The sequence below is a fragment of the Cetorhinus maximus genome, chromosome 17 (genome assembly GCF_964194155.1).
Source record: "Cetorhinus maximus chromosome 17, sCetMax3.hap1.1, whole genome shotgun sequence".
Classification (NCBI taxonomy): domain Eukaryota; kingdom Metazoa; phylum Chordata; class Chondrichthyes; order Lamniformes; family Cetorhinidae; genus Cetorhinus; species Cetorhinus maximus.
This window is the reverse complement of record NC_135895.1, coordinates 87,646,402-87,664,082: the sequence shown is the minus strand read 5'-3', so window position 1 is coordinate 87,664,082 and position 17,681 is coordinate 87,646,402. Positions and strand designations below refer to the sequence as shown.

At 43.8% G+C, this 17,681-nt stretch overlaps 1 protein-coding gene across 3 annotated transcripts in view; it reads right to left on the bottom strand.

Moving 5' to 3' along the window:
- Positions 1-17,681, bottom strand: part of brinp2 (bone morphogenetic protein/retinoic acid inducible neural-specific 2) — a 194,011-nt gene that overhangs the window by 54,916 nt on the left and 121,414 nt on the right. The window lies entirely within an intron of this gene.

Genomic DNA, 17,681 nt, shown 5'->3' with positions numbered 1-17,681 from the left:
GCCTTTTAAAAATCTTTACTGGTCTTCCTTAATTAGCTCTAACCTCTCAAAATGCCTGTTCACTTTTTCCCTCATTATTGTTTCTAAAACCTTACCCATTATTGATGTTAACCGAACTGGTATATAATTGCTAGGACTGTCCTGACATCCTTTCATGGATAAGGGCATCATATTTGCCACTCTGCAATCCTCTGGCACCTGGTTTATATCTTGGGAAGAATGGAGGGTTACATATAGACATACGAATTAGGAGAAGGAGTAGGCCACTCGGCCTCTCAAGCCTGCTCCACCATTCAACAAGATCATGGCTGATTTGATTATAACCTCCCACCTACCCCTGATAACCTTTCACCCCCTTATCAAGAATTTATCTACACCTGCCTCAAACATTTTCAAAGACTCTGCTTCCACTGCCTTTTGAGGAAGGGAGTTCCAAAGACTCACTGTCCTCTGAGAGAAAATATTTTTCCTTATCTCTGTGACCCCTTATTTTTAATCAGTGACCCCTAGTTCTAGATTCTCCCACAAGAGGAAACATCCTCTCCACATCCACCCTGTCAAGACCCTTTAGGATCTTAAAGGTTTAAATTAAGTCACCTCTTACTCTTCTAAATTCCAATGGATACAAGACTAGCCTGTCCAACCTTTCCTCATAAGACAACCTGCCCATTCTTGGTATTAGTCTAGTAAACCTTCTTCGAACGGCTTCTAATACATTTACATCCTTCCTTAAATATGGAGACCAATACTGTACATAGTACTCCAGATGTGGTGTCACCAGTGTCCCATAAAACTGAAGCATAACCTCCCTACTTCTTAATTTAATTCCCCTCGCAATAAATTATAACATTCTATTAGCTTTCCTAATTACTTGCTGTATCTGCATACTAGCCTTTTAAATTTCATTCACTAAAACTCCCAGATCCCTCTGAATCTTAGAACTCCATTTGGATAATATGTTTCTTTTTCATTCTTCCTGTCAAAATGGGCAATTTCACATTTGCCCACATTATACTCCATTTGCCCACTCATTTAACCTATCTATGTCCCTCTGTAGTCTCCTTATGTCCTCTTCACAACTTACATTTCTACCTATCTTAGGGTCATCAGCAAATTTAACAACCACAACTTTGGTGCCTTCATCCAAGTGATTTATATAAATTGTAAAAAGTTGAGGCTCCAGCACTGATTCATGTGGTACACGACTCAACACATCCTGCCAACCAGAAAAAGACCCATTTATGCCTACTCTCTGTTTCCGGTTAGCTAGCCAATCTTCTACCCATGCCATTATGTTACCCCCCTACACCATGAGCTTTTGCTTTCCACAATAACCTTTGATGTGACACCTTATCAAATGCCTTCTGGAAATCGAATTACAGTTGATCCCACCGGTTCCCCTTTATCCACAGCACATGTGACTCCTTCAAAGAACCCTAATAAATTGGTTAAACATGATTTCCCTTTCACAAAACCAAGTTGACTCTACCTGATTGCCTTGAATTTTTCTACGTGCGCTGCCATAAGATCTTTAATAATAGCTTCTAATATTTTCCCATTGACAGATGTTAAGCAAACTGCTTTCTGTCTCTCTCCCTTTTGGAATAAAGGAGATAAATTTGCTATTTTCCAATCTAATGTAACCTTCCCTGAATCTCCGGAATTTTGAAAAATTAAAACCAACACATCAACTATATCACTAGCCACTTCTTTTAAGAGCCTAGGATGAAATCCATCAGGATCCGGGAACTTGTCAGCCCACAGCTCTTACAATTTGCTAAGTACCACTTCACTGGTGATTGTAATTTTATTGAGTTCCTCCCTCCCTTTCAATTCCTGATTTACAGGTATTTGTAGGATGTTATTTGTATCCTCTATCGTGAAAACTGATGCAAAATACTGTATCAATTCATTTGCCATCTCCTTGGCCTGAGTTTTACAGTTGGCGAGCGGGCACAATTGGTGGGCCCGCGACCGGTCTGGAAACATGCCACTGCCAGCAATCGGCCCCCAACTGTGATTTCACGCTGGCTGGCCAATCAAAGCCCACCCAGTGTAAAAGGTGGACGGGGGGGGGAGCGGGGCCTGTTGGCTGCCGGGTCCAATGGTGATCTAGTGGCTGGTTTAAAATGGCAGAGGCAGCACCTTGAAGGCTGCCAGGGAAGAACATTCCATCTGCGTTGTGAACAGTAAAGTTATGGCATCAAGTGATCTGGAGAGGCCAGGCGGGAAGGCAGGCCAGGTGGGCACTTGGCCTCCCCCAGTTTTCAGATGAGTGCCTCGCAGTCCTCCTGGAGGAGGTGGTTGCCAGGAGGGACACCCTTGTTCCCAGAGATGGAAGGAGGAGGCCACCGCACTTAATAAAAAAGAACTTTGGAGGAGATGGCAGCGTAGGTCAGCAGCCACGACGTTGTGCAGTGCACATGAGTGTAGTGCCGCAAAAGATTTAACAACCTGCTATGCTCAGGAAAGGTGAGTACCATGTTGGCATGGATCAGTGTGGTGAAGTGTTAAGATCTGGCCATCCCACCAAGGGATGATAGGATCTGAGTGCCAACTGTCAATGACGCCAGAGCTGGCCAAGGGGGTGAGCCCTGGATGCTTGGCCTGAGTGCCTCGCGGCTCGAGGGCCACAACTTGGATGTGCCCTGCAAGGCGTTCCTCAAGTAGGGTTGGCCAGGCTGCAATGGAGCTGCAGGTAGAGGGTGGAATAATCAATGCTCCTCTGTCCTTTCAGGAGAAGATGTCCCATAACAACATTAAAAGGTTGCGGACAGGTGGAGGCCCCCCAAACCTCTTAATCCTATCCAGATTTGAGCAGGGTGCCTTGGAGCTGGAGAGGCGCCACACACCTCGGCCAACCGGCCAGGGAGAGACTGGAGTGCCAGACAAAGATAAGAGTGCAGTGCACAGAGGTGAAAGTTTCAGATGGTGCAAAGATACTTATGTAGTCTCATCATTGATACAAATCTCAAAACTGGAGTCCCATTGATCATTGAAAGAGGATGGCACCATGATGCTGATCTCCATTGTCTCACCAGGGTGCCAGGCATGCACAGTGACAGTGTGATGGCTAAATCTAATGACACGTTGTTCTCCTCCCTTAGATTCGCCAGCAGGCACTCGTTCGCAGGACCCCGAAGAGTCACCCCTGCGCCAGAAGATCACCAGGCTTCACATGCACTTGCATCACACCCGGTCTCTGAACCAGGCACCAGCACAGACACCAGCACCTTGGTGGATGTTAGATGTTCGGCTAGAATGTCAGAGCACAGCAATGAGGGCATTTCACACTCACTCGAGGAGCAGGCGGAGACAGAGAGTGCCCAGGGCACTGGCATTCGGAGGGCTGCTGGGGAGCACGGTGATGCTGAGTCGAAGGCAGATGATGAGCCTCTGGAGTCACCCATTAGGCAGCAGATGCTGGATGTCCAGCAGGATGTGCGGGAGGATCTGGCAGAGATCCATGAGGGTATGCATGCCATGGTCTCTGTTGAGGAGGAGTTCATGTGGAGCATGAGCACTGTGTTGACCCTCATGGCTGAGTGCATGCACGTGAAAGAGCGCACAGGTCTCCCTGAGGCAAAGTGCTGCCTCAGGGAGATTGGCTTAGGTTTGAATGATTGAATAAAGATGAGGAAAAACAATTACTGACATGTCCCCTCATGTGCCACGGTCACATGAGCTGGGACATGTCAATTTCTTTTATTCAGACATTTCAGACAAATTTTAAGACCCTCATGAAACCTCATCCCGCCCGTGGATGAGGTTTCATGTTTTTTCAGAAGCCCGCCTGGGCTCCCGGCCTGCCCGCCAACCTTAAGTTTGGACGGGCAGGTCCATTAATTACCTCAATTACTTTATTAATGGCTTCAACTGGCCGTTGATAGGTCAGCGGGCACGCAGCCGACACGGCTCCGCACGCGCCAACCTGAAAATGTAAATGACGCGGGGTCATTTTATGCGTCATTTTACGTGTTGGCGAGCGCGCCCCGCCCCCTGCTTGCCGACCGGAAGATGCAGCCCTATATCTTTGGCAGCCTAGCTGAAGGAGCGTTGGATCAAGGCGTCCCTGGTGTCCCTGCCTCCCTGAAGTATACAGAGGTCTGCCTCCTCGCCCTCAGCATTCTCCTCACTGTGCTCCTCTTTTGACTCACTACTGGATTCATCCTCTGTGGCCTGTGGAGCTGCGTCAAGATCCTCTTCCTCCAGTGGGTCCCCCCTTGCTAGTGCCAGATTGTAGAGAGCACAGCATGTGACCACTATCAGTGACACCCATTCTGGGGGGTATTGTAGTGCTCCCTTGAACAGTCCAGGCATCGGAAGTGCACCTTCAGAAGACCTATGGTCCTCTCTATCACCACCCTTATGGAGGCATGACTCCTATTATAACACAGCTCGGCATCTGTTCTTGGGTGGCGGAGAAGCCACCTTTTCAATGGATAGCCCTTGTCAACCAGCAGCCATTCATCCAGTCAGACACTGAAGAGCCTTGGCACCTGGGGGTGTCTCAGGATATAAGCGTCATGGGAGCTGCCAGGGTACCATGCACAGACTTACAGATTCTGCATCCTGTGGTCACACATTATCTGGACATTTATCGAATGAAATCCCTTCCTGTTGATGAAGGCACCCGGATGACCCACTGGTGCCTTGATGGCCACAGTACCTTGATGTGCAGTCGATTGCTCCCTGGATACGGGGGGTACAGCAATCGTTGCAAAGCCTCTGGCACGCTCAGCCTGGCTAGCCTTGCCTGTATGGAAATAAATGAGGCTCATTACCTGCCTGAACAGAGCTTCTGTCGCCAGCATAATGCAACTGTGAAATGAATGTGAAAACACCTGAAATGAAGCCTAGAAATGCTAAGAATGAAGCTCAGAACTGAGATGAAGCTGTTAAGTTCAAATAAGCAACCAGCAGCAAACTATCTCCTAAACTCCTCGCTACCCACACTGGCAATGTTGCTGACCCTTTTTATCCTGCCCTTGGATGGCGTTTTGCAAAATGTCAGCTGCCAGCCCGCCCGTTTTGCCCATGTGATGTGCGCAAAATCACATAGGCAATGTAAAATCGGGTTCAATTGGGTTTTTAATGGCCTTAATTGATGGCGGGTACGGCTCCGACTTCCACATGCGCGCCCGGTGATCTGAAGATTGCGCGGGTGTGGGATGACGTTGGGATGCTCGCCCAACGTCTTCTCGCGTTATGTTATGACCGATCGGGTAGGGCAAGCGTCCGCCTGCAAGGCATAAAATTCTGACCCTTATTTTCCGTTCTTAATTCCCCAGACTCATTTTCTATAGGACCCTCAGTCACTTTGTTAACTTTTATCTTATTTAAATATCTATAGAAACTTTTAATAACCGCCTTTATATTTTAGTTGGCTTTCTCTCATACTCTATTTTTTCCCCTCCTTATGAATCTTTTTATTATTCTTTGCTGTTCTTTATATTCTGTCTTATATTCTGACCTGCCATCTGTCTTTGCACAATTATATGCTGTTTTTTTTAAGTTTGATACTCTCTTTAACTTTTTTAGTTAACCAAGGATGGTGGATCCTCCCAATAGAATTTTTTTTTCTCGTTGAAATGTATCTATTCTGTGTATTCTGAAATATCTCTTTAAATGTCTGTCATTGCATCTCTATTGACCTATTCCTTAACCTAATTTGTCAGTTTACTCTAGCTAGCTCTGCTTTCATGTCCTCATAATTGCCCTTATTTAAGTTTAAAAGACTAGTCTTGGACGTACTTTTCTCTCCCTCAAACTGAATGTAGAATTCAATCATGTTATCATCACTGCTACCTAGGGGTACCTTCACTATGTGGTCATTAATTAATCCTATCTCATTGCACAATACCAGGCCTAGTATAGCCTGCTCTCTGGTTGCCTCCAGAGCATGTTGTTCTAAGAAACTATTCCAAAAACATTCTATGAATGCTTCATCTGAGTGAACTTTGCACATCTGATTTTTTTCTGTCTATATGTAGATTAAAATCCCCCATGATTATTGCCATACCTTTCTGACAAGCTCCCATTATCTCTTCCTTTTTACTCTGTCCTACCATATAGCTACAATTAGGGGGCCTGTACACCACTCCCAAAAGTTACTTCTTACCTTTATCATTTCTCATCTCAGCCCAAACCGTTCCTACATCCTGGTTTCCTGAACTTAGCTGATCCCTCTCTAATGTGCTAATAACACCATTAATTAACAGAGCCACCCCTCCACCTTTTTCTAGCTTCCTGTCCTTCCTAAATGTCAAGAACACTTCAATATTCAGGTTCCAATTTTGTCATCCTGTAGCCATGTCTCTCTAATGACTACCAGATCGTACTTATTTATTTCAATTTGTGCGATCAGTTCATCTGTTTTGTTTCAAATGTACATGCATTCAGAAACAGAGCATTTAATTTTGTCCTTTTATTATCTTTGTAATGTTCAGCCTTATCTGCTGATTTATTCTTAGATTTGTACTTCTGTCCCTTTCTGTCACGGTCTGTTTATCATTGCCCACATTAGTATCTTTCTCTCTTGCCTTGTCTCTGCTTTTTGGTTTACCTCATCTTCCCAAGTTTGATCCTTGCCCCGACTATTTAGTTCAAAACCCTCTCTACCTCCCTTGTTATGCAGCTCACTAGAAAACTGGTCCCAGCACGGGTTCAGGTATAGACCATCCCAATGGTGCCCCCCCACTTTCCCTGTAGTTGGTGCCAGGGCCCCATGAACCGAAACCCACTTCTCCCATACCAGTCTTTGAGCCACTTATTTATTTCTCCAATCTTATTTGCATGCCAATTTGGCTCAGGTAACAATCAAGAGATTATTATCTTTGAGGTTCTGATTAATTTTGTGCCTAGCTCATCATTCTGACTACGCGGAACCTCCTTCTTCATCCTACCTATGTTGTTGGTACCCACATGGGCCACGACAACTGGATCCTCCTACTCACACTTTAAGTTCCTCTCCAGCCCTCAGCAAATGCTCTGATCCCTGGCACTGGACAGACAACTCAGCCTTCTGGACTCTCGTTCTTTGCTGCCAAGAACAGTGTCAATCCCCCTTACTATACTATCCCTTACTATCCATACATTTCTTTTTGCTCCCCCCACTTGAATGGCTTCCTGTGCCAAAGTGCGATGGCCAGCATGCTCATCCACCCTGAAGCCCCCACCCTCATCCAAACAAGCTGGAAGAACCTCAAACCTGTTGGACAATTGAAAGGGCTGAGGCTCCTGCACTCCTACCCTTTGGGTCCCCATCCCTGCCTCAGCTGCAGTCACATCTCTTGTTCCTGACCACTTTCCAAATCAGAAGGCCCTATCCCAAGTGCTGTGACCACGTCCTGGTACAAAGCACCCAGCTAACTTTCCCATTCTCCTGTCTCCACCCCCACTTCCTCCAGCAAGCTGGGATGTGAGCCATCAGGAGCAGGTGACTTATCTACCCAAAACACGACCAGCCTTTCCAGCACTACTTCCATCTCAATTTTCTGCCTGTCCATTGCTTCTGCTTTCTCTGTTTTAATTTATCAGGTTCCTCTTCCTCAGTAAACACTGATACAAATAACTCATTGTGTATTCTGGCCTTGTCCTGTGCCTCTAAGCATATATCACCTCTTTGTTCCCTAATAGGACCCCTCTACCTCTTATTACCCACTTACTACTTACATGCCGCTAGAAGATTTTTTGGGCTTTTTATTGTATTGATTGCCATTCTATTCTCATATTCCCTCCTTGCCAATCTTATTTTCTCTTGACCTCACCTGCCAGCCTTTTAGACGGAATCATCCCAGATTTGCACTAAGTGCAGTAGCAGATGGAAAAACAACGTTTTACCTGCCAGCCGCAATGGCGGCTTCTCCCGTGGTATCATCCGAATCACACCGCATTAATTATGCATTCCCGGGAAACACGTCGTTTCGATGGCAGGTGTGTTCCGATTTGCCTGCCACGCCATCAACTTGCCGCTTCCTCATGCCGGGCGCCATGTTTAAAGTGCAGCCGCGCGCGCACCTCTCAGTGCTTGCAGCCCATGATTGCTGCAAAGGAGACATGGCCCTGAAAGGCATGAAGACTGCAGACCCCACGATTAATGATGTGTCCCTCGAGCGCCTTTTGGACACTGTGGAGGCCTGCTGTGATGTCATCTACCCCCGCGCTGGCCGCAGAAGGGGCAGCAATATTACCACTCTGGCTTGGTAGGCAATGGCAGTGGCGGTCAGTGCCAATGCTGCACAGAAGAGGTTAGCCATCCAATGCAGATAGAGGATGAGTGATCTCATCCGTGCAACCAGGATATGGCAACCATCTCATCACTCTAAACTCACATACTCAAGCCCATCACACATTCACTGGCATCTCACTCATTGCCAGCTTAAGGGACATCGCCACTCATTCACTCACACATGCCCTCACATCTCCATCTGGCTTCATCTCCTCTGGAGACTGCCTCCTCAACCCTCACCATCTTGAGGCCAGTTGCACAGATCAACATGTGCCCCCACACACGCACCCTGGGATACCCTCCTTCCCCAGTACAGCGCTTGCCCTGCAACCTCTTCTCTTGCCCGAAGCCACTTCTCCCTCTTCCCCAAGCCCTAGCCCTAGCCCTAGCCCTGTAGCCATTACAAAGCCACCCACGCCTCATGGCTGGTCAGATAGGTAGAGATCTGCTTGTGAGTACCCCTAAAATGATGCAGTGCTATCTGCGCTGATGACTGCGAATGCTGCCTGAAGCAAGGTGGGCAAACAAACCTTGAAATCTTGAGCGAAGTGCAGCCTGCCAAGTGCACACCTTATATATGATGTTGTGAAATACGTCGGCATGTTTTCCCATGATCTAGCGTGGGGAGATGTGTCCAGCGGGCTGGCCTTATAATGATATGCAGATACATTACGATGAAGTTCCCGATGCCCGATGGCAGGAAACGTGACCCGCCATTTACGGGCTGAGCCGACCACTGCAAACATTTTTGGCCTTCTCGCCATATTGTCTGATCATGCCGCCGAGCTTGCCCGATGCCAGAGGGCAAGGAAAATTCCACCCATTGTATTTGACCTGGTTCTCACTTGAAGAATTTGCCTGACTTGCATCATACACCCTCTTTTCTTTTGTTTCATCATAATCTCTGTCTCCCGTGTTATCCATGGAGCCCTGTTTTTGGTTCCCCTGCCTTTCAACCTTGTTGGAATGTACCTAGTTTGTACCTGGAGTATCTCTTCATTAAAGATCACCCGTTGTTCCATTACAGTTTATCATGGCAGTCTTTAGTTCTATTTTACCCTAGTCGATCCCTTCTCATCACATTGAAATTAGCCCTCTTCCAAACCAGATATTATATTGTTCCTTGCTTTTCTCAATTAGTAATCTAAACCTTATGATATTATGGTTACTCTTACCCAGGTGTTCCCCCACAGGCACTTGGTCTACTAGGCCTTCCTCATTTCCCAGTGCCAGATCCAATAATGCCTCCTTGAAGGTGGGCTGAGAACATACTGATCAAGGAAGTTCTCCTGCACACATTTCAGAAATTCCTCCCCCTCCTTGTCCTTTTCTCTAACATTATTCCTATTGATATTTGGGTAATTAAAGTTCCCCAATATCACCACTCTATAGTTCTTGTATATGTCTGTGATTTCCCTGCAGATTTGCTTCTCTCTGTCAATGTTCAGAGGCTGAGGGAATACCCCCAGTTGTGTGAGCACATCCTTTTTTACTTAACTCTAACCACATGTATTGGCTTTACCTCTTAAGGACATCCTCCCCTTTCCAACACTACAATATCTTCCCTAATCAGTACTGCCATCCACTTTTTTCCTTCTCTATCTTTTCTGAACACTTTATATCCTTGTATATTAAGCACCCAGTACTCACCATTTTAAGCTGTGTTTCTGTTATTGTCACGACATCATATTCCTACACGCTTATTTGTGCTGTGCCTTATTCACCACTCTTTCTGCTTTTACATACAGGCATTTTAATCCTGCTTTTACATTCCGTGGTCCTTCTGAGTCTACTCCTATTTAATATGGTACTACTCCCTTCTCTAGCGCTGCCCAACACGTTATGCACCTTGTTCCTCTTGTAGTGAGGAAATTATTGTCTTGCGTGATCTAGGCTATTGCCCATCCTTGAGAAAATTGAGATTTTGTGACCTTCTAATTAGTTCCATTTTCCAGTATTTTGGAATCTACGATGAACATTTTTTCTATCCACAGAATTTTTGCTGAGTTTTATTGGATAATGAGTATCCATTTGCACATAGTGGAAGTGAATCCCTTTTAATGCTTTATAACTTCTTGCTCTCAGTTACTGGGACTTCATGCTTTAAGGAAGTTACACTTTGTCAAGTGTTGGGATTCAACCCAGCCTAGGGCTAACAGCAGTATATTTCAAACTGTAGCAGGATTTTGCCTTCCTTCTATCTCCCCACATATCCCCACCAACTGGCGCTGCATTCCTAGCTGGAACTTGGAACATGTTGCTCCAGAAAGTTTCAAATTTTATCATTAAACAACCTACTCTGATTCATTTGAAACATTGTTGTCATTCACAATTGATAGATTCTTCATCAGAACAAAAGTTTAAAAAGTGTTATCCGGGTCCCAGCTGAGCAATCAAACCCAACCTCCAGCAAAAGCTATACCAGTCGTCACCCGAGTTTCAACCCACACCTCCTCACGGGTTTAGTGAAACAGATTAAACAACTCAGAACTCTTCTTGGCAAAGTACTTTGAAAAAAGTGCTGGAGCAATGAGTTTATGAAGGGAGGAAGTGCAGGTAGGTGTACGCTTGCAATAGACATGGATAAGTGTATTTATCACTATCAATGGTTTTCTGTAACCTTGTAGTTGCATTAGTTTAAACCTTTATTATCCTTTGCCTTTACAAGAAAATATACTTTCATAGGGTAGGCAGCTTTTTCCAAAATTGGAATTGAACGAGGTGGAACAGGAAGTTAAGTCCAGGCCAATCCACTTACTGATTGTTTCCTACTCAATGGCTGGGTATTTTAACTCTGCTGTTTTCTTGGGGGGTTGAGGTGCCTGTCTGACTCAGAGTGAGGTCTCATACACATATGCAATTCAGCATCCTATCACTGGGTTGGGACACCGATGTTGTGTTAACTGCATGCAGAGTGACACTCCACTCAGAAGAGTTTAATGGACACACAGTGGAGGTTCTGCCAGGTGATTTACCTTTGCAAAGTCCAGGGAAACACTCCTGAACTTATGATCCCCTTACAAAGAAAGTCTGGGTTGCAGTCACTCTGAGTTGCACCAACTTACCATTCAAAAAACCCTCCAAAACTTTCTCTCTCCCATAACTGGAAGATCAAAGACATTTTCTTCGGTCCCCATGACAAACTCCATTTCCTTGCTACTGCCTCCATCCCTCTCCTTAACAAATGGCTGAGACTAACTCAGGCTGTTCACAAGCTTGATGTCATATTTGACTGTGAGGTGAGTTTCTGACCATATATCCATGCCACCACTAAGACTGTCAATTTGCAACTATGAAACATCATCAATCTTCACTCCTGCATCAGCACATCGGCTGCTGAAGCCCTCAGTTATGCCTTTGTTACCTCTAGACTTGACTATTCCTACACATTTCTGGCCAGTATCCCATGTTTTGCCCTCTGCAAATGTGAGGTCATCTAAAACTCTGTTACTCATGTCCTCACTCACACCAAGTCCTATTCAACTATCACCTCAGTGCTCACCAACATCTATTGGCTTCCGACCAAGCAATGCCTTGATTTTAAAGTTCTAATATTTTGTTTTCAAATCCTTCCATGGTCTCACCCTTCCCTATCTCAGTAATCTCTTCCAGTCCCATAATCCTCCTGGACATCCCCAAATTTAATCACTCCACCATTGGTGGCTGTGTCTTCCACTGTCTAAGCTCTGGAATTCCCTTCCCACAACTCTCTTATGCTCTTTCTGCCTTTAAGATGATCCTTAATACCCACCTTTTTGATTAAGCTCTTAGTCAACAGCCCTAATATCACCTTATGTGGCTTGGTGCCTAACCTTGCTTTATAATGCGAATCACCTTGAGACCTTTCATTATGTTAAAGATGCTGTATAAATGTAGGTTGTTGTTGTGGTTGTTGACATTAAAACCTTATAGAAAGAAACTCTCCCTTGGCTAGTGCCTAGATATTAAGGGATTGGAATGAAGCTAAATGATGCAAGTAATGGACTGATTTCTACAGCACACCTCTGCCCACTATTTTAACAATGTTGTGTGAGTTCACTAAAATGAGTTAAAATAACAGAGAAAAACATCACATGGGCATGTTCAAATGTCAGTTACTGTTACAGCATGGTATAATTTCAACCTCACAGACTACATGGGAAACAGCCTTCATCAATCAAACATCAGTCTGCACCACTCAGCTGGAAGACTGCCAAATCTACTTCACACTCTCCAGTTTGTGACGAACATCCTTTTCTAAAAATATCTGAGTTAAGATGTAAAATATCAATATCTCTTCTTGCTCAATTGATTTGCTGCTGTATAAGTAGAGGTGGCTGTGATTTATGGAAAGACATAGCAGGGAACTGCCCAACCTATGCATGTGTCAGATATTTCAGGTACATCAGGTACCATTTCATTTGTAACCAGTTATCATCCCCATACGTATTTGATTTCTAGTTAAACTCTTTCACTGTACTGTATATATGACGCTGTGCCTTCTGTTATATCACACACTTACAGAATATAACACTTCACTTTATGTTATGCGACACACTTACAAGGTATAATACTGCACTTCGTATTGTGTAAAACACTGCCTCACGATGAGCAGCATGTATATCTAAAAACACACTATTATTTAAATTTTCTTTGAAGGCTTCTTTTAATCTCTCTACGTGAAATTTTTGCCTATCCTATTTTAATCCACCACTAATGTTTTGAGAATGAAAACAGCACCAATATTTAACACAAGCCTCTGAATCAATGCACTAAAAATAGTGTGCAGAGGTATTAAAAGTGTATTTGGAGTGCAACTCCACACTGACTTGGTGTCTGTAATGCTTGAACATACTTCATATAATATGCAGTAAGATTGACATTCGTACATATAAGTTAAGATACTGATGGAAAAGCAAAGCCAGAGGTGAACTGTTGACATTGAAGAGCTAGCGTCTACCAACCCAGTGGATAGCTATTAATTCATCTCCCTGGCTGAAGGACACATGTAAGGAAACATTGGCCACAATGTCAGCTGAACTCTCTGCTCCCTTTCGAATAGTGTCATGGAACATTTTACATCTTCTTGAACAGATAGATGCATCCCCAACGAAACATCTCACCCAAACAAAGTGGCACTTCTGACAAAGCATTACTCCGTCGAAGTATCAGCCTAGATTATGTTGGAGAGGGACTTGAGCACATAACTATTTGATTCAACGGTAAACAAGCTACCACTAAGTCAAGCTATTGTCTGCAGCTCCAAAGTCATTTTCCCATCTTTTATTTTCTCAGCGCTTGGGCCGCAGAAGCTCTTCTCCCTCCTGAATCTTCACATAGGTAACAAAAGGAACAAAACAACCCCATCCATTGGATGCAATTGTGAACGAGGCCTCCATCTGAGGCTATGAAAGGAAATAAAGGAGCGGGACCTGGACGCCAAAGCAGTCAGCTGGGTTGCAAATCAGCTCGGCTCAAAAAATCAGAAGGTGCTGAGCAATAGACACTGTTTGTGTGCAAAGCAGTAGCTGCTGAGATTCAGCAGGATTCTTTGCTCAAGCATATTGGCTGTTTTCCTTCTTAACTCATACTCTGGGTGCCCTGTGTGAAATTCTTCCATTCCGCCCCAACAATGTCTGAAAATCCCAACCTAAAGTAGGTTCTACTCGTCCGAAATATTGTCAATTTTACCATTTCCTACATCAATCGTGGGAATTCTCAAATTGAGATACTCAACAGTATCAAAATGCCCATTAGTATTCGCTGGTTAGGTCGACACATGAAGACAGGCACCCACGAAAGGTAGCCTGAATGTGTTGAACCATATCTGAGTAAGGGTTAACACAATCAGGGGAGCAGAGGAAAACTCAAGACTATGTATTGTTCTTGAAGTATCTGCAGTGAATGCAATCTACTGGTAAAAGTAGAAAAGGAGAAAGATTTGGGTTTGATGACCAATCAAATCACCAAAAATATATTTAATAGAATGATGTTTTCAACTGATGTCCTCACCCCTCAATATTGTGATTATTATCAAACGAGGGAGTTCCTAAGCTAGTGTTAAGTCATCATGAAACAATTTCAAACGAAAGTGGCCTTTGGGCATTATTTGGAGTTTTGGGTTTCTTTCCATCAAAACCAAGAACTCCTGGTAGAATAGAAGAGATAGCAGGGACAAATCCATGGGAGGCTTTGTTACAATTAAACCTTGAGTGGAACTTCCATTATCTACACCTCTTTTATCTGACATTCCAATTACTTTAGAGAATTTGGACAGAACAAAGTTTCATGCAAGAAATGGTTCCAATGCTGAGTCTGGTAACACCAATCTCCTGCCAATCATAAATCAACCATATGCCCCAATAAAGATGAGGTAGAGTCAGTGTTATTTGTATGTCCCGTCATTCAGTTAGATAATGGCTGATCTGTAAGCCTAATTATTTTTATTCACCTTGGCTCCATAACAGATAATATCTTTACCTAACAAAAAGTTTATCAATCTCGTTTTGAAATTTTCCTGACCTCAACAGCTTTTCTGGGATGAGCGAGTTCCAGATTTCAGCTATCCTTGTATTTATTGTCGTGCCTGCATAAGGCCAAAGTTCAGCAATCTTCAATTACCACAAAATCTCCAATATTCCTGGAGACAGTGGAGCTCCAGCAGCTAAGGTGGCAAAGCAAGGACCAGGGAGGTGAAAAAGCAGCACTTGATGTGGGATAGGAAATGGGTAGCAGAGTTTTGGATGAGCTGAACTTTATAGAGGGCACAGGATGGGAGGCCAGCCAGTATTGGAATAGCTGAGTCTGGAGATGAGAAATGTGTGGATGATGAGGGTTTCAATAACAGATGAGTGGAGGCAGAGCCGAGGCAAGTGATGTGGAACTAGGTGATCTTTTGATGGAGCCGATATGGGGTCAGAAACTCAGCTCAGTGTTAGAAAGGGCACCAAGATTGCAAACAGTTCTGCCTGAGACAATGCCAAAGAGAGGCATGAAATTAATAGTACGAAAATATGCTTTTCAGTCGAAGATGATGGTTTCAGTTTTCCCAATGTTTAACTGGAGGATATTGCAGCTCATCTACGACTGGATGGCGAACAAGTAATTTGACAACACAGGGGCAATTGTAGGGGGCTCAGAGAGGCAGTGGACAGGTAGAGCTGGGGTGTCATTGATATACAGACTCTAGGTCTGCAGGAAAAGTTAAAGAGGTGGCATCAAGGATAAATTTTGCTAGTCTCTGGAGGTACTCATATAAGGAAGGCAGAAAAGTCATTGCTGGAGATGTGCTTACAATGATGGAATAGGTAAAAGTGGAATCAAGTGAGGATCAGAACAACAGAGGAGAACTGTTGGATGGCCATGGTGTGGTCAACCATGTCAAAGGTTGAAGAAAGTTCAAGGAAGATGAGGATGATTATGTACACTGGCCGCATCTTAAGAGATTTCATTTAACTTTCGCTAGAGCTTGGGTTCTGCAGCAGGGATGAGAATTTGATCTGAGAGATTCAATATGGAATTGGGGGAAAACAGGCACTGATTTGGGAGTTCATACATGTCAAGGACTTTGGAGAGGAATGGGAGGTTGGAGGTGAAGTGGCAGCTTGCAAAGACTGAGGCGTAAAGGGTTTTGTTAAGGAGGCTTTATCAATGGTTTGGGAAGGGAGAAGAAAGTATTGAGGAGAAGGCACCATTTTCAATGTTAGCCAGCATGGGAACTAGGAAAAGAAGTTGGGTGGTCAGCAGTTTAATGGGAATAGGATCAAGAGAGTAGGGGAAGGAAATCATGCACAAGATCAGCTTGGAGGTGGCATGAGGGGAGATAGGAGATAAACTAGAGAAAGACAAGGGTTCAGTGATTGGACAGGGTTGGCCGAATGAGGTTTGGATTGGTGGACAAGAGGTATGTGGGAAACATCAATCGCAGTTAAATCAACGGTTTCCGCTCCAACACTAAAATGCCTCTGAAAAATGCTTCAGTGCAACTTAATGTTGAATTCCTTTGTATTACACTGGTTTTCAGGATTTCTATTCATGTTTTGGGATCACATTCCACAACTGAGATTGTTTATCTGTGAAAAATGAGGGAATGGTCTTATAAGTCACATGATAATGAGGGCAGTAGTTCATGAACCAGTCATCAATTAAACTGAAGCTATCTCCAACATTTTACCAGGTATATTACGGTGAAAGAAAGTAGAGGTAAAAGTAATTATTGAAATGGGAGATTTAAAGAGTTTGTCGTGGGAGGGAGCAAAATTGAGTTTTTGCGATGCAAAACTTATATTCTACAGGGTTGGGTAGGAATGGAGGTGGGTATAGGATAGTGAATGCCAACCAAGAAATTTTATTTACATAATTTTCTGTTGCATTTTCCTGCACTTGACTTTTTCTGATTTTGTGATTGCCTTTTCCATATAGGCTTAGATTGGTTTCTCATCTTGCTGTTGAAATTCAACTTAATTTACATCTTTACCACCTTCTTCCGGCTGAGATGTTAACCTGAGACCATAGCTGTTTTCTCAGGTGGACCTAAAAGATTCCATGGCACTATTCAGAGAACAGCAGGGGATTTTTTTTCCAGTGTCCAAATGCTAAATACTGGTAAAACTATAATCACCAGGTCATTGCTGGTTGTGAGGGTTTGCTGTTCACAATTAGCTGACATGTTTCCCTACATTACGACAGTCACTATACTTCAAAAATACTTCATTGCAAAGTGATTGCTGAGCTCCTGAGGTCATGGAAGGCATTACATCAATACAAGTTCTTCTCTTATCAAACATGTGCTTCTATAACCCTGAACTTTCAATCCATGAGCAAAGGAATGGGATGCTGAACAGTTAAAGTCAATACAATCCAAATTGGTACACCTGATGTTAAACAAGTACAGATGTAAACTAAAATATGCTGGGTTGTATTATGAGAAAAATGCTATTGAATAAAGTATATTGTGTATCATTAGGTTAATCTGTGGTTGGATTAAATTTGGAAGCAAATAACTATAGAGAGTTTAGGGAAAGTGTCATGAACATTTAAGACTACACTCATTCAGCATCCATCTTTAGTTTAAGCCTTCTGCTTTGTTTTGAGTTCCGGAGCTCTCCAGCTTCAATCTGTTCCCTTTTACTGTTTGTGCAATGCCATATTTATAATAAACTAAATTCATTTTTGACCACTTGATCTCTGGTCTTTCTGCCATAGCATCCAAATATTAAATTATACCATCTCCAACAAGTGTTCATGAAAGACAAGGATCAGCAAGGGGTATGCTGGGAAAGTACAGCAATCATACTGACACAGATAGGAAGATAACACAGGAAAACTGGACCAATCAAACTGACATTGAGGGAAATAAAAGTAAGAAAGTCTTGCTGCAATTATACAGGGCTTGCTAAGACCTTGCCTGAGTGCTGTGTACAGATTTGGTCTTCTTTCCTAAGCAGGAATATATTTGCCCTTAGAGGGGGGT